We start from the raw sequence: 18410 nt of genomic DNA on the forward strand, positions 1-18410 counted from the left end.
TACAACCCTGTGAGGAAGGTATGCATGTTAGCCCCGTTTTGTGAATGAGAATACTGAAGGACGGAGTGATTGAATGGCCTGCCCCAGGTCCTAGAGCTAGGTGGGGTTTAGGATTCGAACCCAGACTGTTCGACTGTAGAGTGATTGCTTCTAGCAGCATTAGTGACAAAACACAGATCAAACTTACTCCTAAAGAACTAATCTCCAGGGGCGCCTGGGTGGCACAGCGGTTAAGCGCCTGCCTTCGGCTCAGGGCGTGATCCTGGCGTTCCGGGATCGAGCCCCACATCAGGCTCCTCTGCTATGAGCCTGCTTCTTCCTCTCCCACTCCCCCTGCTTGTGTTCCCTCTCTCGCTGGCTGTCTCTATCTCTGTCAAATAAATAAATAAAATCTTTAAAAAAAAAAAAATTAAAAAAAAAAATAAAGAACTAATCTCCAAACGTGGAATTTCAGACACCGCTTTCTGGTCTATGAAGACACCAGGGGCTGGGGAGGGAAGGGGACATTTTTTTTATGGCATTTTGGTTGAGCCAGTTGGAATTTTTTTTTTTTTTTTTAGTATAGCTGATATACAATGTTACATTAGTTTCAGGTGTACAACTTGGTGATTTGACAAGTTTATACATGACGCTGTGTTCACAAGTGTAGCCACCATCTACCCCACACAGCAGATTACAGTGTCATTAACTGTATTCCTTATGCTTTGCTTTATATTCTCTGCCTTACTCCGTCCATAACTGGAGGCCTGTATCTCCCTCGCCCCTTCTCCCATTTGGCCCAACCCCCAGCCCTCCCCTCTGGCAATCAGCAGTTTGTTCTCTGCATTTATAATTCTGGTTCTGCTTTTTGTTCGTTTATTCTTTTTTTTTTTTTTTTTTTTTAGATTCCATTTATGAGTGGAATTGTATTTTTCTTTCACAGTCTGACATTTCTCTTAGCATAATACCCCCTGGATCCATCCATGTTGTCTCAAATGGCACGATCTTATCCATTTTTATGTCTGCGTAATATTCATGTGTGTGTGTGTGACATTTTCCTTATCCATTCATCTATTGATGGATACATAGATTACTTCCATGTCTTGACTATTATAAATAATGCTGCAATAAACATAGGAACGTATATACCTTTTTGAATTTGTGTTTTCATTTTCTTTGGGTAAATTTTACCCAGTAGTGGAATTATTGGATCACATGGTATTTCTATTTTCTCATTTTTCGAAGAAACTTCATACTGTTTTGCACAATGGCTGCACCAATTTACATTCCCACCAACAGAGCTCAAAGGTTCCTTTTTCTCCACATTCTTGCCAACACTTGTTGTTTCTTGTGTTTTTTAGCCATTCTGACAGGTGTGAGGTGATATCTCATTGTGGCTTCGATTTCATGGGTCTGTTGGCATCTAGATGTCTTCTTTGGAAAAATGTCTATTCAGGTCCTGTGTCCACTTCTTAATAGGATAATTTGGGGTTTTTTTGATGTGGAGTTGTATAAGTACTTTTTATATTTTGGATATTAACTCCTTATTGGATTCATCATTCACAAATATCTTCTCCCGTTCAATAGGTTGTCCTTTTGTTTTATCGATGGTTTCCTTTGCTGTGCAAAAGCTTTTTACGTTGGTGTAATGCCAATAGTTTATTTTTGCTTTTGGTTCTCTTACCTTAGGAGACATATCTAGAAAAATGTTGCTTTGGCCAGTGTCAGAGATGTTACTGCCTGGGCTCTCTTCTAGGATTTTTATGGTTTCAGGTCTCACATTTAGGTCTTTACTCCATTTTGAATTTATTTTTGTGTATGGTGTAAGAAACTGGTCCAGTTTCATTCTTCTGCTTGAAGTGGTCCAGTTTTCCCAGCATCGTTTATTGAAGAGACTGTCTTTTCCCTATTGTATATTCTTTCCTTCTTTGCCATAGATTAATTGACCATAATTGTGGGTTTGTTTCTGGGGTCTCTTGTCTGATCCATTGATCTCTATGTCTATTTTTGTGCCAGCACTAATAATGTTTTCATTACGACAGCTTTGTTGTATATCTTGAAATCTGAGATTGTGATATTTCCAGCTTCGTTCTTTCTCAGGATTGCTTTGCCTATTCGGGGTCTTTTGTGGTTCCATACAAATTTTAGTATTATTTGTCCTAGTTTTGTGGAAAATGCTGTTGGTATTTTGATAGAGATTGCATTGAGTCTATAGATTGCTTTGGGTAAAAAGGACATTTTAACAATACTTGTTCTTCCAATCCATGAGCATGGGATATCTTTCCATTTGTGTCATCTTCAATTTCTTTCATCAGTGTTTTCTAGTTTTCAGAGTACGGGTCTTTCACCTCTTTGGGTAAGTTTATTCCTAAGTATTTTATTCTTTTTAGTGCAATTGTAAGTGGTGTTTTTAAAATTTCTCTTTCTGCTATTTCATTATTAGTATATAAAAATACTATGGATATCTGGGTATTAATTTTGTATCCTGCCACTTCACCAAATTCATTATTTCTAGTAGTTTTTTGGTGGCATCTTTAGGATTTTCTATGTATAGTATCATGTCATTTGCAAATAGTGACAATTTAATTCTTCTTTACCAATATAGATGCCCCTTATTTCTTTTTCTTGTCTGATTGCTGTGGCTAGGACTTCTAGTACCATGTTGAATAAAAGTGGTAAGAGTGGACATCCTTGTCTTGTTCCTGACCTGAGAGGGAAAGCTCTCAGTTTTTCCCCACTGAGTATAATGTTAGCTATGGGTTTTTCATATATCAACTGGCTTTTATCTTTAGAGATCTCTGGTATAAATAAGACCCTAATTCCAAACCAGTCATTTGAAATATTAAGTATTTATATATTCCTATGAGGTATGTGCATGTGTGCATAAATAAAAGTGGTGGTTTCAGTGAATTATGTAATTTTAAAATTTGAAAGCACTCTCCTATTGAAAATGAGGAAATTCAGGCTCAGAGAAGTTATGGGATGAGCCTAAAACCATCTGGGTGGTAACCTTCAGTTTAACAAAAACAGTTTTGAGACTGCAATATACTGGCCTGGCAAACAGAGACTTATAGAAGGGGAAAGACCCTCTCAAACTAGATTCATATTTGGGCAGTACAGTTGTTTATGAAGCATTTTTCACTTGAAAGAGATTTCTTCCTTGTCCTGAGATATCCAATCCTCACTCTGGAGGTTACAGAGAACTCCAGTTCTCAAGGTCACCAAGCTGAGCACTGCTTTTTCTTCCCAGGTTCATTTCAGAATAAACAGGCAGCCCTGACCAACCTTAGGCTATCCACTTATCTATCAAGTTTTGACTGACCTTAGGCTTGGTCAATCCACTGTTGATTAAACAGCTTTAGACTATATATTGGGGTGGGCAGGGAAGCTTGGTATGCAGTTGAATAAACACTTCTAACTTTTTTTCTGAGACTTTAGTTCTCAAAATAGTTACACACTGAACAGTGAGGATTTCAAAGATGTTTCTAGAATCCACCAAAACATGAGGGCAGCCTTTCAACAGGAGCAGTAACTACCCTCCCACTGCTGACATGCCTGTTGCTAGACCTCACTCCTACCTCCCATCACTAAGTTTTATCAAAACTAAAAGGTGTTTATTAATAGAATTTCCCTGAATTTTCTTATATTTGAGCAGTAAAATATGAGACTACTCTGCTTTTCTTTTTCTGTTTTTTTTTTGGGGGGGGGGAGATAAATTTTGGTCTCAATGTCCTCCAATGTTCTAGATAGACCTTGCTCTTAAACAGAGTTAGTAGCTTGCTTCCTGTTCCAAATGTCTTGGTTTAAATTAACATTTATCTTTATTATGATTACAAAGAAATACAAAACAGTGGAATCCATGTTCCTTACAGACCTTTTAGAATGTTCAGAGAAGTTTCAAGCAAAAAATAGAAACCATTGGTAATCCTACCATCCTTTGGTGTATTTTTTCCATATTTATGGTTTACTTCCCACAAAACTGGTTTCATACTATATATGCAGTGGGGTTTTTAAATTTTTTTCCTAACATTGCAAGCATTTTCTTGCATCATTTAGTCTTCTTGAAAGACATAATTTAAATGGTTGCATAATAACTCAAAGTATGGATATATCATAGTGTATGTAACCTTTCCTTATTGGTAAACAATCGTCAGCAATTTTTTTTTGCCATCGTAAACAATGTAACAGAAGTATCTTTTCAGATATTCCTTGTTCCTTGTTATATTCTAGAGATGATATTCCCAACAGGAATGAGTATTTACGAGACTCCGCGTACTGCCGATCTGCCCTCTAAAAAGACTGGACCGACAAACCCTCAACTAGTATTTCTTTAGCTGTTAGTGAGTTTGATGCTTTTCTGAGTTTATTGTCGATCTGTACGTCTTTTGCACATTGTATCCATTACTCAATTTTTTTTTTTTTGCTGTGCTGCTGTTCATCTTTTTCTTTTTAATTTAGATTTATTTATTTTATTTGGAAGAGTTCTTTGTTAAAGGATGTTTCCAGTTCTCCTTTATACCTGCCAGAGATAGTTCTAAAATCTTTATGTGTAGTCGGACTATCACAGATGTAAGGGAGGACTGTTTCTTCTTCTCTTTTAGGTTCTTTGGCTGGCCTAATAATTAAATTGACCTAAACCACATTAGTGGGAGAAAAAGAAATTAAATTTCATACCTATGTATGTGAGCTCATAGAAAGATGAGACTCAAGGAAGTGACCCAAACAGGCAGGTTTGATATCCTTTAAACAAAGAAATAATCCATTTGTGAAAAAATTGACAAAACAAAGAAATCTGAATGTGGGGTAGTAAATTAGTGACCAGATTTGTTTATACGGCCTTCTTGGCCCTGAATTCCCTGTCTCCGGTGACAGGGCTGTCTCTCTGCTTCCTGATACAGGGAGGGTACCTTTCACATGGGACATTTATTTCCTGCTGTCAGGGGGGCAGAGAGGGGTCAGAGTGTCTTTCTTGGACCCACTATTTCTTATGTAACTTTAATTCAAAATAAGCAATACGCCAAGGTGGTATCTTTTCGGGTGGCATATTCTGCTCCCCCTCACGGTCAAAAGTTAGTGGTTTGGTAGCATTTCCAAACGAATGTGTATTTATATACATATGTATATACATACATATTATTTGGGAAAAATATACAACAGCTTTATTGAGCTTAAATTCACATACCATATAATTCACCAATGTAAAGTATACAATTCGATGGCTTTTAGTATATTCAGAGTTGTACAATTGATAGCACAATCAATTTTAGAATATTTTCATCACCACCCCCCCCCCAAAAAAACTCATACTCATTCTCAGTCACCACTTCCTTCCCCTTTCTTCCAGCCCCTGGCAACCACTTACCTACTTTATGTCTCTACAGTTTGGCTTATTCTGGACACTGCATATCAATAGAGTCATGTAATACGCCATCTTCTGTGACTGGCTTCCGTTGCTTAGCATCATGGTTTGAAGGTTTTGGCATATGTACTGTGTGCGCTGTGACTTCTCAGACTCATGCTGTAGCACGTGTCATTACTTCATTCCCTTTGATTGCCGGATGATCTTGCATTATGTGTAGACCACAATTTTCTTGTCCATTCAACCGTCCCCAGGCCTTTGAGTTATTTCCATTTTCTGGCTATTATACTTTATGCTGGGGCGCCTGGGTGGCTCAGTCCATTGAGCATCCCACTCGTGATCTCAGCTCAGGTCTTGATCTCAGAGTCATGAGTTCAAGCCCCATGTTGGGGTCCACACTGGGCATGGAGCCTACTTACAAAAAAAAGTAATGTTTCTATACGTCATGCTGCCATGAACGTTCTTGGACGTGTCTTTGTGTGGACACAGGCATTGTTTTCAGTGTTTATTTTAATTCCAGTTGCCATACAGTGTTATATTGGTTTCAGGTGTACAACACAGTGATTCAACACTTCCGTCCACCACCCTGTGCTCACATATGTTTTTATTTGTCTTGAGTCTATACCGAGGAATGGAATTGCTAGATCATATGGTAGCTTTTGAGGAGCTGCCAAACTGTTTTCCAAAGCTCCTGCAGCATTTTACGTTCCCACCAGCAGGGTACGTGGGTTCCTATTTCTCCACATCCTACTCAACACCTGTCATCTGTCTGTGTGATGTGGCCGTCCTGGTGGGCGTGAGGTGGTATCTCGTCGTTTGATTTCCATTTCCCTGATGAATAATGATGTTGAGCATCTTTTCATGCGATAATTGGCTACTTAAATATCTTATTTGGAGAAATATCTATTCAGATCAAAAGACAGTATTTTGACAGATGCCTCCTCCTCTCCCTCCATCCCTTCCTTCTTATCTTCCTTCCATTACTTATTCACCAATTTGTGCCTAAGACGGTCGAGGAGCTGAGATGTGCCTGGGTCGCTCAGCAGATGAACAAGCCCGCACGTAGCTTGGTAACTGGCCCAGGATTCACACGAACAGATGTTTTCTATAAAGAGATCTTATCCCTATCTCCACCCATAAGATAAAGGCATTACTCAGCATTTCATAACTTATTAGGAAAACAGCATTTTCAAGGTTGAAAGGATTTTGAAGAATCACCCAGCCCATCCTCCCATGAGCTCCTTTTATCACATACCCTGTCAAATCATGCACAAATCCAGCCACCGGGAATTTCTTACCTGCTGAGGCAATTCATTGTGCTGCTGGACAAAGAACTTGTTCCTGGAGAGTTCTTTGTTATGCGGGGCTTAAATCTACTCCATTAAAGCTTCCACATCCTGGTTCCACTCTGAGTTACTACAGAATCCCCAGGCCCACCCACATATCTTAAAACCTCTATCCTGTGTCTCTAAGATTTCTCTTCTTGGATGTAAATATCATGATTCATCCAGCCGTTCCTCAAGCATCGTGGATTCTGTATGGGGCCCTCACCAACCTTCTGTGAGCGGCCCAGTTCTCTTAGTTCCCTACAGAGCGTGACTCCCAGGACGGCAGGGGTTAACCGGGCAGGAGCAAGTCAGATGGAAGTTTTCTAAACTATGCAGTTTAAGATTGCATTCGTGTTTTCTGTGGTTGGCTGTGGTGTGCTTGACTATTACACTGAGTTTCATTGTCGACTAATATGCCTACTTTTTCTTTCGTACGTGAACGAAAACGTACGTCTCTGCATACCTTGGCAGGATTCAAATACAGAATTTTATCTTTACCCTGATACATGTCATATTAATAATAATATGTCAAAAGCTCTATGCTCATTATTATTTCATTTTGAATCTCACAAGCACTCCGTGAGGTAGCTACAATTACCACCCTCATTTTCGAATGGAAGAACTGAGACTTGGCAGTTAATTACCTTGTTCCAAGTCACACCTACGTCTGCTGACTTCAAAGGCCAAGTTCTTAGGCAGTTCGCCATATTGCTGCCTACGACCTTGGAGCCCTGTGCTCCAAGCCAGCCCTGCGGGGTCACTGCCTTCATGCATTCTGATCAGCAAATCTGGCAAGAGTGGACTCCACGCTTCCATCTAGCTCCAAGCCTCAAGCTTCCACAGCTGCTTCGGGAAATGAAGGGTACCCGCTCCAGTGTCTTTTCGATGCTTCAATCAGAGAAACGTTGCTTTCATCTTTTGTATCCTGGGCTTTCTCTTAATGATGCGTAGGGAGAAAAATAATGCTGCCAAAAATAAGTTTTCAAAACACACATTCTAAACTAGTGATTTAAATTTTGAAAGGGCCAGTGATAAGAAAGAGCCACAGCAGGCTGCCTGTTCCTGCCAGGCAGGCATTCAGCTAGTCCCAACCAGCTCAATCATCCCTGTATCAGGGCATATGTCTCCATCCGTGCATGCAGATATCCTGAAGTGACTTCTGAGCCCAGATGCCACATGTCCTCCTAATCTCCCTGATCAGAGTCTCTCTGACAAATAAAGCAGTGACGTCAGGCTGGCTTGTTGCCGGTGAGCCCACATCATCACTATGGCGAGTGTCCACTCTAAATGGAAGGAGTCTGTACTCAACCTGTTATGAACCGTGGTGAGCACCACCTTCCCTAATGGTTTTTGCTGTTTCTTCTAAGCCTCTGTGGATCCTTCCTTTCGTAGCCAATGCTAGTATTTTGTTCAACAACTACTGCCAAGACAACGACAACAAGACCGTCATTGCGCTCCCTGACCATGCTCCGGGCACTGTTCTGGAACTTGACACACGAGTACAATGAGGTGAGCACTGTCATTGCCCCCATTTTCAGATGGGCCAACTGAGGCTCTGAGAAGCTAAGCAGAATTCCACCCCGGGCCATCTGAGCACAGAGTGCGAGCTCCTCACCACTACACGATAACACCATAAACTCAATTAAAATCGACTCTTTTTTGCCCTTACTGAAAATCAGTACAATGTTTCCTGACTTTAAAATTTCCTCCCTTCTCCCCACCCCACTGTTTTCTCAGTGGGCACCCAGAGTGTCTCCTCAGTCTCTCTTCCAATCTCAGTATGCTGGATGTTATTCATGTGGACCATGAAAATGCCTGCAGACATTTCCAAAGGTCCCTGGGAGCACCAGTGCCCCAGCTGAGAACCAGTCTCACCTGGGGGCTGGGTGTAGCTGGTGCTTGTCCTCATCAGGGGGCCACACCGTCGGGAGCAGATGCTAAAAATACCCCAAAGATGCTCCCCCAGGCAGAAGAAGCCTCAAAATCCTTGTCGGGTGCATGGAAGACCACTGAAATGGGCCTTTGATGCAGAGGGATGGTGGTGTGATGTACGTAGGTTCACGTGGCAGGGTTGGGGTCTTCCGTCGGACATGTGTGACCCTGGGTCTAGAATCCAAGGACCTGGACTCTCGTCCCACCCACTTAATCCCTAAATCACATAACATCTCTGAAACCTCAGTCTCCTCGCCCATACAAGACAATAGCAAACCTATCTACCGTGCAGGGCTATCTGGAGGATTAAACCAGATTGTGCATTATCTCACGGGAAAACAACTAATATATTCTTTATAGTCATCCAGTAACTTCTGTCCTAATGGAAGCTTTAGGCCAATTAGAGGAGGGCCCAAGTATAGGTCATAAATGGATTTGTAGGTGCGGGAAGGGTGCACAGGACGCAGCAGGATACCTGCCGGGCGGGGCCCACTCGGCTTCTCACTGGCCGTCTGATCTTGGTCACCCTCACCAGGTCCCCGCCCCTCATCAGCAGAATGACGGGGTTGGAGCTGATGGTCCCCAAAGTCCTCCTTCCTCCTGCCACACTGTGGATCTGTGTGTGGCAGCAGTGGGCAGTGTGTTTTTGTGCGCGACTCTGTGCTTGGTCGACAGCTTAAAGCAAACTTCTCCCCAGAGCCTTCTCTCTTCTCTGTCCTTCCTACCCTCCCACACACCACTGCCTTCCGCTTCACGATCCAGAATGCTGTGAAAAGGAGTGGATTTTCTGACCTGCAGCATGCTCCTTCCCTAGCCAGAGTTCTGAGATACAGTAACGATGAGAATGTTTAAGGCTTTGCTGGCTCTAGTCACAGCCTTCCCTGAAGACTGACTAGCTCCCCTAATTCCCAATGCGGGGACACTCTGTTGTTCGGGCAGCAACTTGAATCCATCTGTAGAAGTAGGAGGGAGGAAGGCATTTCTGCTCCCCTCCAGCCCACCACCGGAGGATTTAGAGTAAGGGGTAGTTATAAAGGAAGAGAAGCCCACCCCTCCATGCCACCCTACACCCCCTTAAAGGACGTCACAGGGACAGAAACTAAAATCTATGGGGTTCCTACCATATGCCAGATACTCTGCCTGTTAATCCTCTTGAGGGATAATGACATAAGTACCTATTTAATTAGACACAACTCCTTGCCGTGGCCAAGCCCGGAGGAAACCAGGGACTGCGTTAAGCTCATTACTTGACCCTGCCTTTCCCGTGCTGCGTCATGTGGGTTCACCTGGCATCACCATTCCCTGCCCTCTCTTCAACCTTCTTCCCATTGAGACAGAAATAAACACAGGGATGAGCTTCCCACATAACGTGACTTCATCGTGTGTAATTGTTGGAATGAAAACTTCCTGGTTGCTTAGCTGCACAATGCCAATGATTACAGTGATTAAATCAATCAAGACCAATTTCATAATCATCAAATGTATAATTTCCCAACTCGGCAGGGCCCCAACACGTGGCATCCCAGCTGTCTGATACAGGGATCAAAGATACAGTATTAAAACATTTTGGGCTAGGATTAGGTAATTTTGTAAACTTAAGACCATATTAATAAGGATGATGAGACTCTGTAAAACTCCATGCAAATCTGGTTTGTGATTTCCCCAGGGGTGACTTAACCTCAGTAGCTCAAATATGAAACATACTCTCATTGCCCCCAAGAAATTGCCTCACTGACTATTCCCAGAAAGAATCCTTCAGTTGCATGTATAGCTTACTTATATTATTTTCAGTTTTGTTCTTGTTCTGTAAAGAGGTTTGTAGGAGGCATTAGCTCAGGTCCTGCAGAGAGCTTGATGGCAATCTGTCCAAATGACTTTCGAACTGATTCTGGGCCCCCAGGTTGAGGCCTTGAGCAACACATCTCAAGGAAAGAGAGCCTCAGATGGGAAGCATGGTTTCACAGCCCGCTACTTCTCTGAGAAGAAATTGTAGCTAAAGAGAAGAAAGTGGCCCAGAGCCAAGGGAGGGAAAAGAAAGATTGTATACTCCCTTTGATACTTTTCACCCAATCCCACTCTTTTTCATATAACGAGGCAACCCTTTTCCTGCCACAGTTAATTTTTTGCACAAGTCTCAAAGTATGCAGTTGATTCCACCATCATCACCTGAGGTCCTGCAAATTTCTAGGGTTTGAAACCCTTGCAAGACACAGGAAAATTAATTCATGGAGCGTTGCATCTACCATGTGATACATAATTTTGAAAGTACTGATCAGGACAAGGGCAGGGCACATGGAGGTCCTTCTGCAGGGGGCTGCTAAGTTTTCGCCTCTAGACCTAGGGAAGGGTTACAATGGTGTTGGCCTTATAATAAGTCATTACTGTATATTTGTTTTTGTGTATTTTGCTTCACAGATCTGCAGGTAATTTGTAAAAGCATTCACCATCTTAATTAGACCAAATGACCTAAAAGCTTCTCCCTCCAAGGTAGACAGAACAGTGTGTTCCCCCCCCCCAAAGATGTTCATGTCCTAACCCACAAGACCGGTGAATATGTTTCATTGTATGGTGAGGGGGAATTACAATTGCAGATAGAATTAAGGATGTTAATCAGCTGACCTTGAGATGGGGAGATTATCCTGGAATATCCAATGAGACCCACTGCTGGCTGGGAAGATAGAAGACACCCATAAGCCAAGGGGCACAGGCAGCCTCTAGAAGCTGGGAAGGGCAAGCAAATGGATTGTCCCCTCGAGCCTCCTGTGGCTCTGCTGACAGCTTGCTCTCAGCCTGGTGAGATCCAGTTCAGACTTTGGACGTCCAGGACTGTAAAGTAAGAAATTCGTGTTGTTTTAACCCACTAAGCTTGTGATCATTCGTTACAGCAGCCACAGGAAACTAATACACACTTTTCCTTGATACACTGCTCACTAGTATAAGAGCAATACTCCCTTTTTCTGTAAGATTGTCGCCTCCTTCCCTTCCTCTACAGAGGGACTTCAGACTTCACCTTGTCTCTACTCTTCATTTTTCTCTTAAAGATTTTATTTTCTAAGGAATCTCTATACCCAACTCAAACTTACAACTCCAAGAGGAAGAGTCACGTGCTCTACTGACAGAGCCAGCCAGGCGCCTCGACTCTTTAATAGAAACATTTACTAAAAGAAGATTTCTGATCCCCAGAGCTGTCCATTCTGCCCTACGGATAGCTGTTTATTAAGTAGGAAATTTAAATACACACAGTTGGATATGTCACTATCTTTCTCTCACTAATGTTAGGTTAAAAGAAAAAGCATTTCAGGTGTTTTATTTCACGTTTTGAAAATGTGTTTCATTTCAATATTTTTTGATTAATTTTAAACATTGAAAACATGTAAAAAGAAAGTTAATTTTATTTCTCATAATCTCATGATTGAAAAAATTATCTAAGGAGAAAATATATTCACACAGCAAACAAAACCCAGGGCCCACCCAGAATTAATAGGAGATCTCCCCCCACCCAACTGCACACCGTATAAAGCTGGGATCCCAAAGGACTCACTCTCAATGTAAGAGTGAACTGGAAATAAACCAGCTCCCCAACCCTATCCCCACACCCACACTCACCCCTTCTGGGAAGACTAGGAATTATATCGAACCTTCAAACTTATAAGAGGAAAGAAAAAAAAAAAAAAAAGAATTTAGAACCAGAAGCTGGTCCTAATAAGGGTTGGTAGGATAAATTCATAGCACCTGGAGGTACCGAAATTCCTCAAGCCAAGAATTTAATTTAGAAGAGTCTAAGCTGATTGTGACTCCAGGTACCTGGCAGAAACAACATTCTGACAGGACCCCACCTCTGTCCAGAGCCTCAAGTAATTTCCATAAATGATATCTCAACAAAAGCCAGTGGTTCAAGCAAGAGAGCAGACAATACGACAAAGAACTCACAAAACTTAAGAAAATAAAAACCTATTAAAAATTAGTAAACATTTGAACAGCTACTTCACCCAAATGATTTACAGATGGCAAATAAACACGTAAATCACCTGTCATTAGGGAAGACACAAGACTAAGGTGAATTCTCATGACGTAGGTGTTAGAACAGCTAAAATAAAAACTGACAATGCCAAATGCTGGTGAGAATGCAGAGAAACTGGATATTTCCCATACTGTTGGGGAGTGGGGGGTGGCTGTAAATTAATATGGCCACTCCGGAAATTAATTTGACATTTCCTTAAAAAACTAAACACACACTTGCCACATGACACACTCCTCAGCATTTATTCCACAGAAATTGAAATTTATGTCCACACACCACCTGGACACAAACATTCATAGCGGCTATATTCATAGTAGCCAAGACCTGGAAACCACCTACTGACGTCTGTCCTTGGTGAATGGTTAAACCATGGTTCATCCAACTGTGGATGACTATTTGGCAATAAAAATGACGGGACCGTTGATGCACACAAGGACTTGGATGGATCTCAAGGCGACGTGTTGAGTGAAAAAAGCCAATCTCAAAAGGACACATACTGTGGGTCTATTTATATAACGTTCTCAACTGTTGTCAAACATTTGATGCCAGATGGGTGGCAGCCTGGGACTAGGAATAGTGACTGGAGGGGGAGGGAGGTCTGAGTGACTGGAAAGGGGCAGCAGCAGGGGACCTTTGTGGGGACCGAACAGTACTCCAGCTTCAGCACAGTGGTTGTTACGGGAATCTAGACATCAGTGAAACAACACAGAACCACACGCATCCTGCACCAATGTCGATTTCCTGGCATCGTTACTGTGCCATCGTCAACCCAAAGTATAACCGTTGGGGGAGCTTGGGAGAAGGGTACGTAAGACCTCTTTGTGCTATTTTCTGCAACTCCCTGTGAATCTCTAATCATTTTAAAATAAAAATTTAGAAGAAGAAAACATAAGGTATGAGAATTTTCCACAACAGATGGATATTTTACCCAAGAAGCTAAATGAATCCCAAGGAAGATAAATCCACGCAGACGTTCCCATGCATTCACAAACACACATACGTACGTACACTTTTTTTTAAAGATTTTTCTTTTATTTGTCAGAGAGAGAGCACAAGTAGGGGGAGTGACATGCAGAGAGAGAATCAGACTCCCCTCTGAGCAGGGAGCCCGATGTGGGACTCGATCCCAGGACCCTGAGATTATGACCTGAGCTGAAGGCAGATGCTTAACCCACTGAGCTACCCAGGCGTCCCTACACATATTTTTTTAAAAAACAGAGAATAGGATGGTGCCATACAGAACTCTTCTGCAGCTTGCCTCTTTTCTTTCCAATACGAATTCCATCAGACGTGGTTATCCTCGTCTTCCCAGGGAAACGCCTTACGAAACAGCATGTACACATTAGCGCAGTTCATAAATGGCTGCGTAGTATTCTATTTTTACATTTTTTCTTAGGATTTTTCTGGAGATTTGAGACTATGCCGAAATTTCTATGAAAAGAATGAGCATTGTCTTTTCTTCACGTGGTTTGCTGATTATTGACCTGTGTGGGAGGTTTGGGAAGTGAGGTGAAGAACCCCAGTGATCTCTGCTGAAGTTTCCATACCAACCAAACAAAGGGGTTAAGGGCCAGAAGATTCGATAATCCTGCCCCAGTGGGATCTGGAGCTCAAATTCTCTCCCACCTGGCCTCGATCAGAACAAAAATATTTTGAGTCCTCCTTGCATTTCCAGATCACTGAAGGTCCCTTGCGTCCTCAAGCAAATACAGCTACTGACATTCTAATCTCTCTCTCTCTTGAAGATGAGCAGATGTCCCTCATTCTTCAAACTGAGAGATCCTTTTCACACGTTCCAGTCTACAATATCCTGTCTCAGCTGTAAGGTACCATTTTTCTAATGCTTAAGGAATAAGCAGCTACAAGCTCAAAACCTACTACAGAAAATGAACAGGAGTTTTCTTTTTTCCCCAGCTCTCCAGGCAACATGTATTACTCTGGAAACCAAATATAAAGCTGAGCTGTGAAAGGAGGGGCTGAAGCTTTGCAATCAGCTGCCTCCTTTTAATGATAAGTGTGCCTCCCAGTGGGATGGGCTAATTAGGCAGTGATTGCAGAGTCCTTTAAAAACCCCAGCACTGTGTCTATCACTGGCGTTCATCCTGGAATGGACTGGTGTGGTCAACACTTTTGCTGGACCTAATATTCATCCTTTACGAGTGTCTTTCAGTTCTGCTCCTTCCTTTATGCTCCAGCCCTGCCCTCGACCCAGGCTTATCATTCCCTTCTAACCAGTCTCTCCCTTACCTCTAAACTGTCTCCTCCTCAAACCACGATTTATGTCACAGGGGGGAAACATCTTAAAATACTCTTTTTGGGGTTTTTGTTTGTTTGGGTTTTTTTACTTACCTCTCCTGCAAGGCCTTCAGTGGCCACATGGAACCTATCATTTGAAATCCAAACAGCTTGTTCAAGCAGCAAAGCAGTAAATTGGAAAGAATCCCACTTGCGAGATGCTCTGATTTTCCCTACCCCACACTCGGTGTCCTGAGCCCACTGTGCAATCACATATCACCTTGCCACTCCCTTCAGCAAACCTTCCACTTCAAAGCAAGTTAGCGCACGGCTTCTGGTGCCGGACCGCTTGTGTGGGCATCCTGCCTCTCCCTCCTGCTCGCTGGGAGACCTAGTCCACGGGGCTCAGCCTCTCTGGACCACACTTCCCAACAAAAGTACCCACCTCACTGGGTTACTCTGGGGATTCAATGAATTAACACCGAAAGAGTGCTTAGAACACCACCTGTGCCCACAGGAAGCATGAAATAAACAGGGACTTTCCTTACTGCTATAGCCCTAGCGCCTATGACAGCGCCCAGTGAAAAGATGGGGAAACTGAGGCACGCAGAGGTGACATGACTTGCCCCAGAGCACACCAGTCCTAAGAGTCTGAGCTGAGAGTCCAGGCGACAGGGCTGGGGTCTGAGCCTGCCCTTCTGAGTAACACGTTACACCATGTCTGCCTCGTCCCCTGGCTTGTCACACAGCAGGGACTCCTTCAGTGTTGCTCAAATTGCTTACTAAAATATCATATTCTAAATTAGGCCCTTTTCACACACTGTACTCCTGGCCTGGAAAATTCTCCTCTCCAAAAAGTATCTCCCCCACCCCCCCGGCCCAGTTTCTTATCGGCGCAGTGTCTCTTCCTCTTCGGAATTTTTATGGCACTTTAATGGCCCCTAAAACTCACTGGCACTGACCACATCCTGTCTTGTAATGTAACTTGTCTTTTTTATGCGCCTCTTTCTCCAGCAAGACTGTAAATCCATTGAGGATAGACTGTGTTTGCCTTATGGTTCGTTGTGTTCCTGGCGGGGACTGCGATGGCGCCGTGCCCAGACCAGACTCTCCTTAAATGTTTGCCGATTGATAAACGGGCACAAAAGCAGCTTGAAATGGACAGAGGAGCCCCTTATTCTCACCGCTGCCCCTTTCTTGGGTGGCAGGACACCCTGCCCCTCCCTCACGACTGTGCGGGAGGAAGAGCTTGAGAGCTGCAGGGTCATAACCTGCATTCGCCATGTCTTACCTGCATGTGGGTTCCACACCTGGTTCCTCCAGCATCAAGGATGTATCTGAAAACAACTGCATCCTTTTCAGGAAGTTCAAGGAAACCTAGACAGGCATCTCTTCTTTCTCCCTGAACTTGGAACCAGGAGGCAAGCAGAAGAAAACCAAGACATCACCTAAATTACTGGAAATGCAGACACATTTCTAGTGTAGGTAAAGGCCAGGTTGGAGAGTGTGGCTTCCGTCTTGGACCAAGTGATAGGCTGATTCTGACCCTCCAGCATGATGTGACGTGACTTACCCACCCAGTCAAAAGCAGCGCTGGACCACCACTGGCCTCCCCCATGGCCCATTGCCCCAGCACAATTTAGTGTGTGAAAAACACACAGAACATGCAGGCAGCTGGCTCCAAAGGGGAGAGAGGGGCTCCACGGAGCATGCTTGGAGCCATCGTTCAAATACACCAATCAGTGAAGTCACTCTTCATCTACTGAGGAGTCCGAGTGAAGGAGTGATGAGGACAGAAGCAATTCTTTAATGTGTGGAAACATAAAACCAAGAGATGCCCCACACAACAGCCTCAGTCTTCACCCACTGGGCTTAACCATCACATCCATCGTCAACCAGAAGTGAGGCCGCCTTCTCAGGGAGAAAGGTCAACAGCCTATTAGAGCAATCTATCCCACTTTCCCAGGACCATTCCCCCACTATCAACCACTGTTCCCGAGCGGATCCCCCTAGGGCCTGTCATGGGAAGCCGAGGTTCTGTTTTGGAATTAATCAGAATAGTACATTAATTAAATTAACCCCAAGGCCACCTGTTATGGGTTAAATTTTGTCCCCTTAAAAAAATCTGTTGAAGTCCTAACACACCACACCTCAGATTGTGATCGTATTTGGAAATGTGACCATATTATTATAAATGTGATTACTAACTTAAAATGAGGCCATAGGGAAGTTAAGGTGAACCTGTCATGCAGTGTGACTCATGTCCTTATAAGAAGACACAGAGACAGGGAGAATGGAGGGAAGACACAGAGACAGGGAGGATGGAGGGAAGACACAGACAGGGAGGATGAGGGGAAGAAGAGAGACAGGGAGAATGGAGGGAAGACGCAGGCAGAGATTGGAGTGATATGTCTACAAAACGAGGCACACCAAAGATGGACAGCTGTCACCAGAAGTGAGGAAGAGACAAGAGAAGATTCTCCCTCAGAGTCCTCAGAAGGAACCAACCTTGCTAACACCTCAGTTTTAGGCTTCTAACCCCCAGCACCATGAGAGAATGAGTTCCTGTTGTTTCATGCCACCTGGTTTGTGGTCCTTTGTTCACGGCAGCACCTGGAAACGAATACCCCGCCCAATGCCCAAGATCAAAAGTTGACTCTTCCTCAACCCAAATTATGGGCAGACACATTCTCCGTGCGTCTCATCAAGCATCAAAGAAAAATGCTTCATTGAGCATTGGTTATCCTCCTTGGGAACGATCATTTCAACAGCTGAATTCTGAGAAATCTTTAATTTCTTCTTTCCAAGTGCTTATCCTCCCCCCATCCAGATATTAAAATAAGAATTCAATGAATTAGGAAATAATTAAGAAAAAAATATGTTGTGGAAATACAGAGGTGTTTAAGTTGGCTTTCAGAAAGTTTGTTCTCACCTCCATTTTACATGTAAGCAGATTTGTGTGTGCGTGCTGTGGAAATAAATCTGGACATCGATATTGTGCTAAATTAACTTGGACCTTTGTCAGCTTCCATCCTTAGATCATGTTCAGTCCAGGTGTATATGCACACTCTCTTTTGCTCAATTCTCATTAGTATATGCATTTGTACGGATCAGCGCACCACACTGTAATTAGGTGTGGTGTAACTAACTAACTAGTTAGTAGTTCGGGTTCTGTAGCATCTTCCTGTCCAATAGTTTGTTTACCCATCCTCTGCTTCTTGGGCATTGAAATGTGTTTCCATCTTTGCCCGTTATAAATAACATGTCTCTGTTTTTTTTTTTTTTTTTTTAGATTTTATTTCTTTATTTGACAGAGAGAGACAGCCAGCTAGAAAGGGAACACAAGCAGGGAGAGTGGGAGAGGAAGAATCAGGCTCCCAGTGGAGGAGCCCGATGCGGGGCTCGATCCCAGGACCCTGGGATCATGCCCTGAGCCAAAGGCAGATGCTTAACGACTGAGCCACCCAGGTGCCCCTCTGTATTTTTTAATTCTCTTAGAATATTTCCTTAGGTTTTTTTTCCAAAAGATATTACTGGGTGAAACTATTAACAGTAT

General features: G+C 43.1%; 1 protein-coding gene and 1 long non-coding RNA gene across 2 annotated transcripts in view; both read left to right on the forward strand.

The window, feature by feature from the left end:
- RIPOR2 (RHO family interacting cell polarization regulator 2) overlaps positions 1-18410 on the forward strand; it is a 222326-nt gene that overhangs the window by 65547 nt on the left and 138369 nt on the right. The window lies entirely within an intron of this gene.
- On the forward strand, positions 6999-17863 carry LOC121106061. Its single transcript, XR_005838765.1, has 2 exons — positions 6999-8175; positions 15869-17863. It is a non-coding gene; the product is annotated as an uncharacterized LOC121106061 (long non-coding RNA).

This window comes from Ursus maritimus, unplaced genomic scaffold (genome assembly GCF_017311325.1).
Source record: "Ursus maritimus isolate PB19 unplaced genomic scaffold, ASM1731132v1 scaffold_30, whole genome shotgun sequence".
NCBI lineage: Eukaryota > Metazoa > Chordata > Mammalia > Carnivora > Ursidae > Ursus > Ursus maritimus.